The 14899-nt window shown below is 40.0% G+C and overlaps 1 protein-coding gene across 2 annotated transcripts in view; it reads left to right on the top strand.

The window, feature by feature from the left end:
• Positions 1-1465: 1465 nt before the first annotated feature.
• Pgant9 (polypeptide N-acetylgalactosaminyltransferase 9) overlaps positions 1466-14899 on the top strand; it is a 287854-nt gene continuing 274420 nt past the window's right edge. Inside the window, exon 1 of one of the 2 annotated variants that reach the window (XM_076311692.1) lies at positions 1466-1761. The gene's annotated coding sequence lies outside the window, so the exon portion shown is untranslated. The remainder of the gene's footprint in view (positions 1762-14899) is intronic. The other variant, XM_076311693.1, reaches the window with a different exon arrangement.

Below are 14899 nucleotides of genomic sequence, written 5' to 3'. Positions count from 1 at the left end.
GACAACAAATTGAATTTGTCGCACGGTAAAACATATATTCGATTAAAAATGTTCGATGTACTACGTAAGGCAGACATTTACGAATTGAAGACACGTAAGAATTTTTTCGAAATATTTCTCCCTTCGGTTGACTCGGAAATTTTGCTACGATATCGCAAATTTATGGAACACGTGCAGAGTTTTGCGACTCGTAGCTGATTTATCTTCTACAGAACCATTTATCCGAAACGTGAAAATAAAAATTCTGATACTTCGATAGAACCGTGCCTCGTAAACACCGAAGCCAATTTTGGAACAAAGTTTAGTCCTGCTTTTATCTTATAGAAATATCACTTTCATCGGCATATTCCGTTCCTTCGAAACAAATTGAAACGAAATCGTCTCATTCGATTTACCTTTTTGGTAAAAATCTAACACTTTAGATACACAAATATTTCTTAAATTTCCTTCGGTTTTGACACACATACGAATACCAAGGCACGATGCTACGTAGACTTTCTAAATTGTTTCGCGTATACTCGTAGTTTCGAAGATTTGATATCACGGTCGAAGCGTAGGTAGACAACTAAATATATTATTCAAAAATAGAAGGTCGCCTCTAATAATGAAAATAAAGAAACGTGAAAAGAAAGTACGAGCAGAGATATCGAAAGTCCTTTGCAATTTAAGGCTTTTCGACGCACAAGATTAAGGTTTAGGGAACCGGTTACTCGTGTCGTACCTTTTACACTATCTTACGAAAAAGGTTTACAAAGAAAGAACATATTTTCGATAAAGAGTGCGATGAAAGATTTCTTAAAGATCCAATTACAATTTTCGATCTTAATTCGCGTAGAAATTGGCACCAGTTAGAAAATACAAGATACATCCCAAGTGGAACGATTTTGGCAACTCTCCCCCTGCGTGTATAAATGTACACGCAACGATACATAAGAATATACATCGCGTTACTTATATCGCGTACTCTTTACTTTTCTCTTCTTAAATTTTGTCTCCTTTCGCCGAAAGTTCGCGGACACCTGACTCAGATGAAAAGTAAGAAAATTCATATATTTGTAATTCTTTTTATCCTCGAAACGCGCGAATGAAAATTCGGTTCTTTAAAATGGCGGAAATAGAAATTCATTTCTTTCGAGAGCCATTGTGTAAACATGGAAAGTCGACGACTCGGTAGACGATGATTGTACTCGAAATAATCGTTACCGTAGAAAAGGAAGCGCGATCGGTAAATACGGATACTGGAAAAATTCCGTCCGGTTTTTTCTCTCATTAAATTTCGAGCGGGCGTTCGTCGCGTTACACACCGTTTACCGTTTATCGCGGCGAGCATATCTTTCGTGTAAAGGTCAGATCGGGAGTGTCGGTCCTCTCCTTCTGCTGGCAGCTTCTCCTACTCGGCTCACCTTCTCCTACTACGTATCCCGTGGCACACAGGTGTAGCGGCCGGCAGTCGGCGTTCTTCGGCCGCCATACGCTTTCAGTTAACGCCTGGTCGTTGCCAGGTATGCCGGTTCCCTTGTGGATTACGGTCATTAGTCGGTGATCCGTTCCTTGTCTTCCTTGCCCACCGTCCCTCGCTCCTTTGGTTCGATGAACGCGTGTGCACGATCTGCAGTGAATTCGCGGGTTTTGTGAGTGATTCTAACGCGCGGAAGGCGATCACCATCACCGAGACGAAGAATACGCGAGTATCGTGATCGTTTGCGTCGATCGAGTAGCGTAGGTGGTCGGTGCGTTACCGATACTCTCATCGTACGACACGTGAGTACACGTCTAACCATCGAATTACATTTCCACGTTTTCATCGAGGTTCCGTTTCGTGACATTGCGCCGAGTTTTATTTTCAACGAGTCTACCTCGATTTCTATATCGGTATCGACTTCGATACCGATAATCTAATCGTACGATTTCGATCGTACTTTTAATTCTCGATTTTCGTGCCCGACCGTACAAATCTAATTAGGATTTTTACACGAGGGACACACACGCGCGTCAATTTGTCTTAACCGGAGTGACGTTTCGAAGGATTAATTGGGTCAATGATGCTAATGCTAGAAACGAAACGACGCTCTCTGTTGCAATCTTCTCGCTTCGATTGGACTTTGACGAATCGCTCGATAGGTACCGTTGAACCGTTCGTGGTACTGTTTTTTGTCAAATATTGGAACCGATTGAGATATAAAACATTCATCTTCGTAAAGAGTAATGGGAGCTTCTTCGCGCCTCGGTTTCTCCCCGTCGTTCGAAATAGGGGCGATTTATCTTCCGCGTAAGACAAACGGAACTTTTGTCGGCTCTAACGAGTGCACGCAACTCAATGACACTCTTGAAATCAATTTGTCTGCTTTTTTATCGTCTTCTCAGCCTTTGAGCCGGCTCGGTTGTAATTCTCGTATCCCGCGAGCCTCGGTACTTCGTGGAGAAAGTTGCTCGTGGAAAAGAATTAATAGCTCTTTTTATCGGCACTCTGTCATGTTGCCAAATTAGGTGTCGCGAATAAATCATAATTGTTCGTATCTTAAAGGAGCCACGAACGCTATTAACTTCGATAACGTAAAGGGATGGTTTAAACATTGGGTCGCCGCGGTAATTCTTGTCGATTTCTTTTTACGTAATTACGACAGAATACCTTGTTTAACGCGTCGAATCATCGAACTAATTGTGAAATACGATGTTTTCGGTTCTATTAATAGTCTTTCGATAGATACGGGAATACACAAATACGGCGAATGGACAGAATGTCTTTTGTAGATCGAACAAAAGAATTATTGAACATTCGATTAAACGTTCGAATAATGGACGAGCAGCAGTATTTTATATGGGTCACCGAATTCGATTAATGTGTTTCTACTTAGCACAGTGTTTGCACGTCATACGCGGATCGTATAAAACGAGAGGTTCTTGCACGGTTTTGCACAATTGTGCAGAATCTATAATCGTATTCGGATTTGAATTTGAACTTGATTTATTTATACGCAGCGTACTTGTTGCACAAGCAAAAATACGGTCAAGAGAACGGGTAAAGAAAGAAAAGCGATGCAACTCTACGAGAAAATGTAAATAGTTTATAAATATACAGAGTGCTCCATTTTGATACTGAAATACGTGTATATAAATTATGTATACGAGTAGAGATTATCGATGTAGCAGCGAGTAACTGTTAGAAAAATAACAAAGTCGAATTCCGATATTGAAATATATCAAAATTGTTAAACGTATCTACGAGAACAATCGATGGAGAGTATTATTCAAATTATGCTTGCGTCCACTATTGGTTTTCTTCTTTCGCAATTTTTTGTTCCTTAGGTAGCTCACGCTTTAATTAATCGTAAAATTCGTGCTGACTGGCCAATTTATTTGGGTAACAGATTCATTGACACTCAAGTAGGGGACACTCGACTCCATTTATGAATGCAGTATTACGGGCTAGAAGAGATTGTTTTACAGGTGAAAAAATATTTACTTCACCTAAGCAAATTCAGCATTCGTGATAGTTCACGACCCTACAGTGTTTACACACGTGGCTGTAAACAGTAACTAATTGCCTACAGTATGTACTTCTCTTCGTATCGGATTAAAGAGTAACGTGTATTCTCCCGTTGATATATGGAAACTGAACTTAATATTGATTAACAGAATCGGTTCTATCATTCGTGACAATGTTTGTTCTCGCGTTACATATTTAATACTGTGAAAACTGAACGATCTAAAGTGCGAAACTCTATACCGTTAGTATTTTTCGTCGGTAACATATTCGAAAACGAATCATTATTCTACGTCGAGACTGTAACAAAGTTTTTTTTTTTTTTTTAAATCGAGGTGTCTCTGATACATAGAATTCTGTAAAATCTGTTATTCAAGTAAACGTCTCTTAAAACAGGTATTTCGTACGTTCCTGTTTAATAGTTTAAAATCGTTCTACGACAAGATAACGTTCGATTCGTTATGTTCGCATAAAATTATTAACGGTTACTTGAATTGTCGTTAATTACAGGAGCGAGTATGTCTTAATGCTCTAATTGGAATAGTTCGAACATTTAAATCTAAACTGTATTCTGAGTACAGCAGGTGGGGTAAGAATCTAACGACTTAAATTGCATTCGTTGCATCGCAACGACGTAAATGTCTACGACAGTTCCGACGTCTCTAAGTGAATATTTTCGAACTCTTAATTGGACGTTTTATTTATTTCAATTTGAATTGGTCCCACTGCGACTCGTGTCGCTATCAAAATGTTGCACTTCGAGATTCCTTCGCTCTTAATTTGTAACTAAAATTGTAACGCTTACATTTGTAACAAACGCCTTGGGGTCGGTCCAATAGGCTCCCAATTTTGTTTAATTTTAGATCGTTATTGTTCGATTTATCGAAAGTTTGTATTTCTTCAAAGAGACCGAAAAGATACAGCGGTCGTAAAAACTGAAGCAAAGATGAACCAAATTTTCTTCGTTGCGCGGGAATTAATTTGTTTTCGTTTCAATTATCGATCGGGCAGAGCACCCGGTAATTAAAAGTACACACGAATTACGATTAATGAGACAGTACGGGAAACCAGACAACGATCGTGTTCTCCAACATCCTCTGGGGTATTCCTCGTGGCTGTTGGTAACGAGGAGGCGTGTTAAAGAATCAGCTGACGGTCGAGTAAGCGGCTCCGGAATTTTAATTCGGACGGTTCCGTACGAACTTTTTCTGCGCGCGTGATTTCGACGCGGGAACGCGAGGGAAAGTCGACGAACGAGAGCGGAAAACTGTCGCGCTGTAACGACATTCAGTGCGAAGTTCATGGCTACCGGAGGCTGGTTGTGCCTACAATCTTCTCGATCGGGAGATCATTAACTCTAAAAGTATCTACTTATTGTGATATTTGCTACCAGGAGATTTTCCTCAAATTTCTCATACGTTGTACGTTATATGTGATACGTTATTCGTTATTGGTTATACGTTATCCTCTCGTCGTATTCAAATTACTCAGAGCGGATACGGAGGACTCTCAACTCTAGCCTCCAACAGTTGCAAGGGCATTTACTCTTAGGTTACTTTTATCGGAGTTCAACACAATTCCATCAGGGATAGAAACTTTCGCTTTGATATGTACATATGTGATGTTCGTCGTAGTGTTCACGGGTCTAGACATTTTTGTCTATAACCCGATTAATCGGGAGATCGTGAACTTTAAAAGTACTTATACCTTAGTATCCAACTCTATCAGGGAGACTCGGAATAACCAGTTCTCCAGTCGTGTTCGAATCATCGAGAGCGGGTACGCCCGAGTCGTTTATATTAATCAAGAGATTATGAACCATAAAAGTATGTATCCTCTGGTATCCAACCTTACCAGAGGAACTCGGAATAACCAGTCTGTTCGTCTATTCGAACCATTCGGGGCGAATACGGAGAATCCTTATCTCCAGTTTTCAACGGTTGCAAGGACATTTACTCTTGGATCATTTTTGCTTCTACAATTTAACACACACACAGAGGAATAAAAAATATATATATACACGTATTAAAATTTTACGTCGCGTTGCAACTATACGAATCATTAGCAACGAAGAACAGCTGTAAATTATACCGTTATCGTGCACTCTGTTTATTATTTTCGTTTCCTGGATGACCTCGGATAGACACAGTATATTTTGTTCTTTCCGACATTGTCTTTGTGGTTCTATTTTCCTACGAAGCGCGTCATTCATCGGATTCATCAGGATCAGATGATCAGTTGCGACTGGTAGGTTGCATTCGTTGCACAATAGAATCGAGTCCTTTGATTTAACGACACTTGTTAGTCCGCTCGCGATGGATGAAAATACGGTTGCCCTGAAAGGGTAGACCCGGCTCGTTGTTTCTCGTTTGTACGTGTTGTACGTCGTTTACATCGACGCTCGGCGTCTTTGTCGGCCGTGAACGGTCTATCCGGTTCGATTATTCGACACGCGAGTGCACGAAACGCACATGTGTACGCGTTTAATCCACGCGCAAAGAGTTGCGATAATCGCGATGCCGCGCTCGATCGAGTGCCGTTCCACGATTCGACGCGCGTAACGCGTTGCGATAGCTTCGTCGTCGGTCCCTTCTTTCTCGGGACGATGGAATTAATTAGGCGCTACGAATTCCTTTTACCCGTCCACCGTTTTCTCGTGTACCCGTGGTTCGTTTAATAAGTTTCTCGTCGGACATTTTCTTTTTAAATTACGTTTAGAGCGGCATCGATTGCCGAGATCATTAGCGAGTATATAAATATTTGTAACGGTTGGTCATACTTTTTGCACAGTGAGGCTCCTGTATCCATGGGAGATAGGTTCAAGTATACTTCGTGGATAGTGGCGAACGTTGTATATGTATTTCTATGCTGTACATACTTGTGTATTTTATTATTACACACATTATTCACTATTGTTTATTAGTGGTAATAATTAATTGTAAAGTAGAACACAATTTATGATACAACAAATGGGTAATAGCGAAAATTGTAAAGTTACGAAGTAAGATAAAATGTCAATGTCTATGAGATAAGATAAAATGTATTTTACACGGTTACATTATCTATACACGACTATTTATACAGGTTTGGATAACGGACGTAAAAAACTATCGACGACTCGGTGGATATATGTTTTGGATAATTTTTTCAATTACGACCAACCGCTCAATACCGAGAACGCGGTATGGACATCTTATTGATATAGTTAAAGATTATATTTCGGCAAAATTATACTTTCTTGATACGATATCGATGCGAATACAGTTCACCGAATCGGTGAATTCGTCTCTGATGTATTTTGTACATTTTCGGGCATATTTCTGACATCTGATAATTATGCGTTTCATCGACAGAGTTGAATTGTAAACGTCGCGCACGATAAAAAGACTGTTATTTAAAATACTACGAGCGAGTGAATTTTGCGCGTTTCGATCTTACTCCGGTTATTGTGATTTGTTGTTTACGAAATACAAACGTAAAGTACGTTTTATCTCGTCTCTTGTATGAATTTTTAAATCATGAGAATTAGGAATGGATTTACGATGTGAACTTACTTTGTACGTTAAATTCAAATTTTTGTGCCCATTTGTGCAATATGTATCGGGAATATTGGAAAACGTGTTGCAGATAGAACAGTAGTCTGCAGTCGAAGCAAATTTTGCTACGATATCGGTCTTTTGTCTTTTTCACGAATATTTTCCTACGACGAGATCCGAGTTACGATTACCATTTTACTCGTACTCAATACCCTGTGATATAATTCTTGAACGAGTACGTTCATTTCGGTGTTGACTTTTGTGTTTCGGGACCTCTTGATGGTTGAAAGGGAGTCGAAGGAAGATCGATCGCGATAAATTGCAACGATTCCGGGAAGTTCGGTGTACCCGTTGGATTGGTAGCGACACGTGTTTCAAATTTTGTAAATTCATTTCACCGTCGCGTTTTGAGAGAAATATTTCCTTTCCTTTCTTCGATCGTTAACGCTTGCACGACCGAATGCTTCGGGATGAAATTGGGTAAAATGTTCGAAACCAAGCCGAACAGAATAATTGCAGGATTTGCTTCTTTTTCATCAGGGATCAATTTACCTTTATTTAAGGACGACCAAGGGATGTCTACCTCGACATCGTGACTGGCATTCACCTTTTCGTTTATACCGGGATAATCGCGTCATTCGTTTCAAGTGAAGTTTAATTTTGAATTTATAAAGATATCAAAGTTTCGACTAAAAAATTTTCCATTTAAAATAGTTTCTTTTTCATCGGCAACGCGATGTAAATTATACGAGGAATTAAAACACGGAAATTTTTATAATATAATCTTGGCGATTAACGCGTCGAGTGATTTGGATGTTAACAGTTGCAAAGAAATTTCAACGTTTATTTCAACGACTGTAGTTTAATTGCGTGCACTGTACGAGGTGGGCCATTTAAATGGAACCAAATAAAGTCTTCGTTACTTAAAATACGGTTAAATTGCTCCAAGGGGTAAATGCATACTTGTTGCTGTCTCCTTATGACAATAGCGTTACGATTTCTCCGGTTCACAGACTTTCCGAATAATTACTTCGGAAACCATCGTTCAAAGAAAACAATATCGAAACAAGTTAATTGGGCGAGTTGTACTCCCTGTTATAAGTTTCCCATCGCGTATAGATGAAATATTGTTTTCTGATTTCGTAGCGTTTGCAAATACATGTTGCGTAAATACACGGGTACATATTTTTCCGAAGGGAAATTACCTTCCAAGATCAGAAGGATAAAGAGAAAATCGAATTACAGGAAATAACGAAAAGTATTCCACATGTACGCGTAAAGTTAAAATCGGTTTACAAAGTAAATACGAACGAGTTACTCAATAGAATGATATTTACTTATTAATTTCTTTTTCTTTTTTTTTTATAGTAAAAAATTCCAAATCTGCACACTTCGTAGTTAGTAGTTACTTATTATTATAATATTTTTGTTTCAACATCGATCCCATTAATCGCGACAAACCTATTACAATCACAACGATGACCCACCTATTTCACTATGACTCGAGCACTTATCATTTACAACTATTCAAGGCAGACTCATTCTCGCTCGTTGAAACGTAGTTGTACATTATTATGCACTCCGTGCAATTAGTTTATTTCGATACAATCTCGACTCATTGCCGATACAACTCAGTTACCGAGAGAAGTAAAAGAAAACAAACCATTACGAGAGCACACGATGTACAAAGATCGTGTGAATTTTTCTGCAAGTTTTTAATTTGATCGCAAAAATCGTTTCAATTGATCGAAATCGTTGGAGAGATCGGTGATAAGATACATGGAAAAATTTCGAGCTAGATATCTACAACGTACACCGGTACGATAACGGTCGAGTTCCCGCGTGTCTGTGACACTGTCGCTGAAAAATCGGATCGAGTGCCTCGCGTCGATGTCACAAAGTCGTTCGAGTTCGCAAGAAGAACGATGAGTTTCAGGAATTGTTTCGTGGCGTGGTGATTGCGCCTGCAGTTGGAAATCCACGTCGCCACGGCGATAAATAAGCCGCTTATGCCGTAATCTAATCCCGAGAGTCGAGAGCTTCTCTCGTGATGGTATACGCCGTGGAAATGTGTGTATTCGCACGAAGGAGATTGCCGCTGATAAGACTACCGGCGAAACGACGCCGGGGGACGTCGGAGGAGGAAGATGGAATGTCTGCTACAGAATCCGGACCCTAATGATCCCGTCTAGCTTCGCGTTAGATAATATTTTGTGCAGCGATATTTCGAGGGTAAACAGTCGTTGCCCCGTACACGATGTTCCGAGACCTGTCGCGTTGTTCGGAAGTCGAACGTCAGGAATTTCCTTAGAATTTCGAACATTTCCGCGGTGCTATGCTTTCGCCAGAGCAGATTTCCTTCGTTTTCGAGAGTTGCCAAATTTCATTCCGGTTTCGTTATTTTCGTCTATAAAATAGAAAACTATTGCGATCGAGAACCATTTCGAAACATTCTTTCCGTTACGTGAAAGATGGATTCCCGATCATCGTTCGATGAAAACAATTTTTTAAACAAGCGTACGTACATACGTATGTATGCTTATCAACGCGAATAAATGTCCTTGAAGTTCTATATTTAAGTTTCTTCTAAAAGAAATTCCTTGTTTGTACAAATAAATTGAAACGTTTCCAACAAGAGTGAAATATTACTTCTCGTTAATTTTTATCTATTTTGCGCGGGATTATTTTTGTCCCGTTACGAACACAAGGCTTTGTCGAATCAACGTTATCAATTTCCAGAATTGCAAAATTTTGTGCGCGCGATCCGATTTTTCCGAGTCTAGAATAGTAGCTCGTAGAACGTACAATATACGGACGAAACATCGGCTAAAATTTAGTTTTGGAATTATTTGCAGAGTAAATTAAGCTGACCGATATATTTTCGATTTCTTCGGGTAAAATTGAAGGGTGTTCCTGTTCGTTTTATGGACAGATTGCTTTCCACGATTATCAGTTCTATGGATGATTCGATTGCCGTGCCGATTGGAATCAGCCCAATTAAAACAATGCTCGTGGATACAGGATCACGGTTAGCGCAGCCACGGGAAAATATTTTATTTAATGTTAAATATTTTATTGAAAATATTGAAAATATTTTCAAAAGCGTAGCGTCGATTCTGGAGTTTTACGTTTGTTTTTTTTCTCTCCTTCTCTTTCGTCCGTTTTTCCTGTTCGAAACTAATACTCGCAGTATATTACTCATGAGGGATCCAAGAACGATACAACGCACCAAGAAATTCCAACTTTTCGTCGACTTAAGGCAACTTTGTCTCGTTTCTTCGCAGATGCCGTGGCATTGTTTCGCTATAAACGAATATTTATGAGACTCGGTTTTTTCGCCGGGCGTAGGAGACGAGTTACGAGAAAATATAAAATTTATACTCGACAAGAATTTTCTGTCGAATTTTATGGCGAAGACAGCATTCTTCGTTTAGCATCGAAAAATAAGAGCGGTGAACGTTCATCCGCGGACTGTTTTTCGGAACAATATTAACAGTTTCGCGACCAGACGACGTTCTACTTTTCACGAGATAAAGCGTTTTCGACGCCGTAACATCTTTCGTATCATAGACGGTCTTAATATTCTGTTTCATGTTCGAATGTAATCCCGGTAACGATAGTTACTGTACCACGTTATCCCGAGTTTCGCAACAAGTTTCCTTTTTATTCGATACATTTCCTTTCGCGTCGATAAAGATGACGATAATCGACAATACGAAGTTGTTGCGAGGTACTATTTACGGCCAGTTTAACCTTCGAATTACCTATCGAACGAAACCCCTGACCGTGGTGGACGAAACTCGGTTTGGAGATCATGGCGGATCGATAAAACTATTCGGTTGTACTCAAGTATTTTGCTATGGAAGCGTGACTTTTAGCGTATGAAAGTTCTCACGTTGCGAATGAAATACAGCCAGAGTGATTAAATACGTGCACAGAAAGTACAGGGAAACAATCGAAACGATCCAGCTCTTTAATTTATACGATTATATTATAGCGATGATAATTGATCACTGTTAATCGGTCGAGAATAAACGTAACAATGATAAAACGCGCTTCGATTCGTTAGATTTCCGATGAAAGTCTTCAATGAAGCTCCAAGATCATTTTCAAAATAGATACTTTCAATTCTTTCGATTCTTAGAGTGTTTGAAAAGTTTCGTAAATCGGGAAAGAACTATTCTGGCACACTTTTTCCACGTTGGGTCGATCGGGACGGTAAATGTTTCACTTTTGAAAGAAATTCCTCAAGGTACCTCGCTTACGCAAAGGAGGTCATTTGTAACAATTCTTTCGAGTAAATGGTCGATAATCATATAGGATCGCCGAAGAATCGCTCAAAGGACGAATCGTGAGCTGCATTTACTGCCTGTCGGTCCTGACTTCTTCGAAAACCTCGTCACGTATTTGGGAAAAGGAATAAAGTTTGAGTCGGCAAATACTTATGACGACAGCAGCCTTAGTCGAGAGCATACCGTGTTTCGGTTTCAATTCTTATCGGATTTTTTTTCGTAAATGTAGCATTAGCCCTTGCTACTATTCTCGTACCGCTTAGGATGCAAAAACATTGGTTTTTTTCGTGCTACCGGATAAACAATCACGAATACGCGTCAACGGCCGAAAAGAGTTGATCTATCATCGAGGCAACGAAGATCTGTTGTAAATGTTCCATTTAGCTCCATCTTTTTTTTTTTTATAAAAGTAATGTGGAGAAATTAGTAGCGCGGCATTCAGGTAGATCGCGATGATACACTCCTTTTATAATAAAGATGTAAAATATATTTAAAAAATGAAACTGTTCACTTTACACGTCTCGACTTTCTGACCACGATCCATCCACACTTGGCAAAGTCCTTTGTTCGATTGCCTCGTTCGTCTCTTCATTCACGCTTTCGAAATCGATATCGCGCTCTAAATTATACAAATTTGCTCGGTATCGTTCGTTCTGTCCCAAAAACTTTTCATTCGCACCGAGTCGTAACGATATTCATCTCGTATTTACGGCAGTATTCCTTTTTAATGTTCAGTTCGTATTAATCGCGATAAAAAGCATTGGCCGTTTCGATAGACCGAACGAACATTTATCGAATACGCGTCAACGGCTGGAAAGAGTAATCTGTCATCGATGCAACAAAGATACGTTGACACGTGTCGGCGTAATTTCGCTGCGAACGCATCCGTTTCGTTTTCTCGGCACGCTTCGATCTCTTAAATTTGCATATCCGCCTCGATTTCCCGACGAAACGCGGACAGAAACAAAAGCACTTGCGACAGATAGGGAGCGTGTTTCATTTCGGGTTTATTACGCCGCGGAATTAGGTCGCCGCTTTACGAGGCGAACTTTACATCGAAACGTTACTTTACGACCTCGACGTATCGGAAAGCCAAGTGTCGCGGACCCGAAATCGAAATCTTTCAACGAAGCACGTTCCCCTAACTCCCGACCTCGTCCAATTTTCGTCCCGACCAATGTCCTTGAGAATTGCATTTCGGGATACAGTTGAACATCGATTATCGGAAATAACCAGGGGGACGAAACATTTCCGCTAAACGAAATTTTACGATAATCGATTCGCGGGAAGAAAAATGAGAAAATTTCCAAGGAAAGCGCGAACGGCGAGAGTTAATTCCTTCGAACGATATTCATTACGCGAAAAAACTACTCTCAACGATGACCGACCCAATAATACAAAGATTGATCTTCCGTGGGGGGTCTGCACGGGGTTTCGAACTCGTGGTATCACATGGGTTCGATTACTCGTTTCCGATAATCCGTCATTCCCGTAAGAGAGTTTCTTATAATTGACAGTTCAGGGAATCGACGTACCGATAATCGACGTTCCATCCTATACACTTTTGGATTATAACCGATAGAGCGGAGCGATCGATTCGAAGAACCGTTGCGATAACTACTGTACGTCGTTTCTTTATTTTTTTCATCCGAAAATATCGTACTCGCCGCTTTAAATTATAGTTGACGCTCAGACGCTGTTTGAACGATTCGTTTCGAGCGGTTCGCGTTCGGGAGTATATTTCTCATCCGACAGTGTTTTCAGCGTAAAAAATAAACCAAGATATCTTCGCGTAATGTAATCGATAAAGAAAATAAGAAAAATACCGAATATTTACAACGATTCAACTTTGATCGAATAAACGGTGGAAAATGTGTATCCGATGATTGTCCGTTTCAAGTTCGCCGAACGATGGCTCCTATCCAAGCAGTGGTGGATAATTGATGTTGACGCAGCGCGACCTGTCTTATCGCTCGGTTTTCCGTTTATCGTATCGATTCGCGTGCAAAACCCCGGCAGACGCGGTACGCGAATAACGCGCGCACATTTTCACTCGGGAGGAGCTCGATTTTCATCGAAACGCCAGCCACCGACGTGAATTTCGAAAAGCTTCGGTATTCTGTTCCGCATCGTGCCATTGAAACTGCGATATTCAACCTCCTGTCCGTCTAATGCAAGATATCTCGACGAGATAATGTTATCGCTATATACGTCGGGATAGTATAACGCTATCTTCTGTGAACAGTTCCGGTTTAGGTAAACACGCATCGATGATTGACACGCAACGAGAAACGCAAAGCTATAATATATCGCGCGTGGTAGCGTTCAAATTTCGGAGACATTTTTATCGAAAATGTATCAAGATCTATCGAACCCACGTTCGATCAGCGTTGTCGACTATCATTGAACGTATCTCCACGCAGATTACTTTATGCACAAAATAAGAGACGAGTCGGTGAACATGGTTCAATGATCATTACGACAGTTGTGTTGTATCTAAACGAACCGATATTCGACATCGATAAAAAAAAGTAGGACAATTTTTTAATTCTTTAACTCTGTAAAAATTAGTACGTGTATCTTCCGAAGTTTTGATGGCTTTCGAGTACTTTTCCTGGTACTTTAAACAAGTTTCGTCTTTTATTGGTTAGATTTAGGTATAACGAATTGCTCGATAAGTTTCGTCATCCGATAAGAAATGTCACTATAAGTCTCGTCGTTTTACTTTTCGAAAGATGGTACTACTGTTTCATGAACGTGTATGCGAAGTTTCGTATAGGTCCGTCGAGTCGTTTGTAGATTTACAGTTATTCAAAGTGAAAGTGGCATAGTATTTTTTTACAATGGAAAAAACGACAAAATTCATCGAAGAACCTAGTATCATAATAGATGAAAACTATACTATTTAGAAGCGACCATTGAACGAGTATTCGATATTCTTGTCGATCACAGGTACAGATTGAAATTCATAGGTCTCTGTGATCGATAGGCTTAACGACGTTAATTCGGACACGTTTCGATCGATGTTTCTACGTACGATGGTCCCGAGAATAGACAAATAAGAAGTAAACCAATGACTCGACACGCTACTTACTTGGAGCAACATTGCGCAAACTTTTCTCAACGTCGAGACGAATCGATACCGTCGCGAGGCTTATTGCCAGACTTCTTTAATGCGAGCGAGGTCTTATTACCTTCGATTCGCTCGTACGACACTTTAATCGGATTTATCGCGAACTAAATGTCGGCTTTTCGACCAGAAACGTCTTCGAAACAGCAAAACTAAAGCCGCAGATGAACATTTAACTAAAATTGCGGAAAGTGTCGATTAGTGGGTCATGATCGATTACCGGTGCGCTTACTCTATTACGCGTTCATGGTACGTAAGCGAAAGTTCGGCCAGTAATTGCTGGATGGGATTACTTAACTCCTCACTGAACGAATGTTCCTTCAACCGTGAGAAAAATGTGCTAGGCAGTTAACGAGACCAAAATTACGAGAGAAACGCTCGAATAATTAAAGTGATGGCATCCTAACCGATAAATTTTGTATTTTTATTTGTACCGGATGTTTGAAAAAAAGAGCTA

The sequence above is a fragment of the Ptiloglossa arizonensis genome, chromosome 5 (genome assembly GCF_051014685.1).
Source record: "Ptiloglossa arizonensis isolate GNS036 chromosome 5, iyPtiAriz1_principal, whole genome shotgun sequence".
Classification (NCBI taxonomy): Eukaryota; Metazoa; Arthropoda; class Insecta; order Hymenoptera; family Colletidae; genus Ptiloglossa; species Ptiloglossa arizonensis.
The sequence above is the reverse complement of the archived record's forward strand: the minus strand, read 5'-3'. Positions and strand labels throughout refer to the sequence as shown.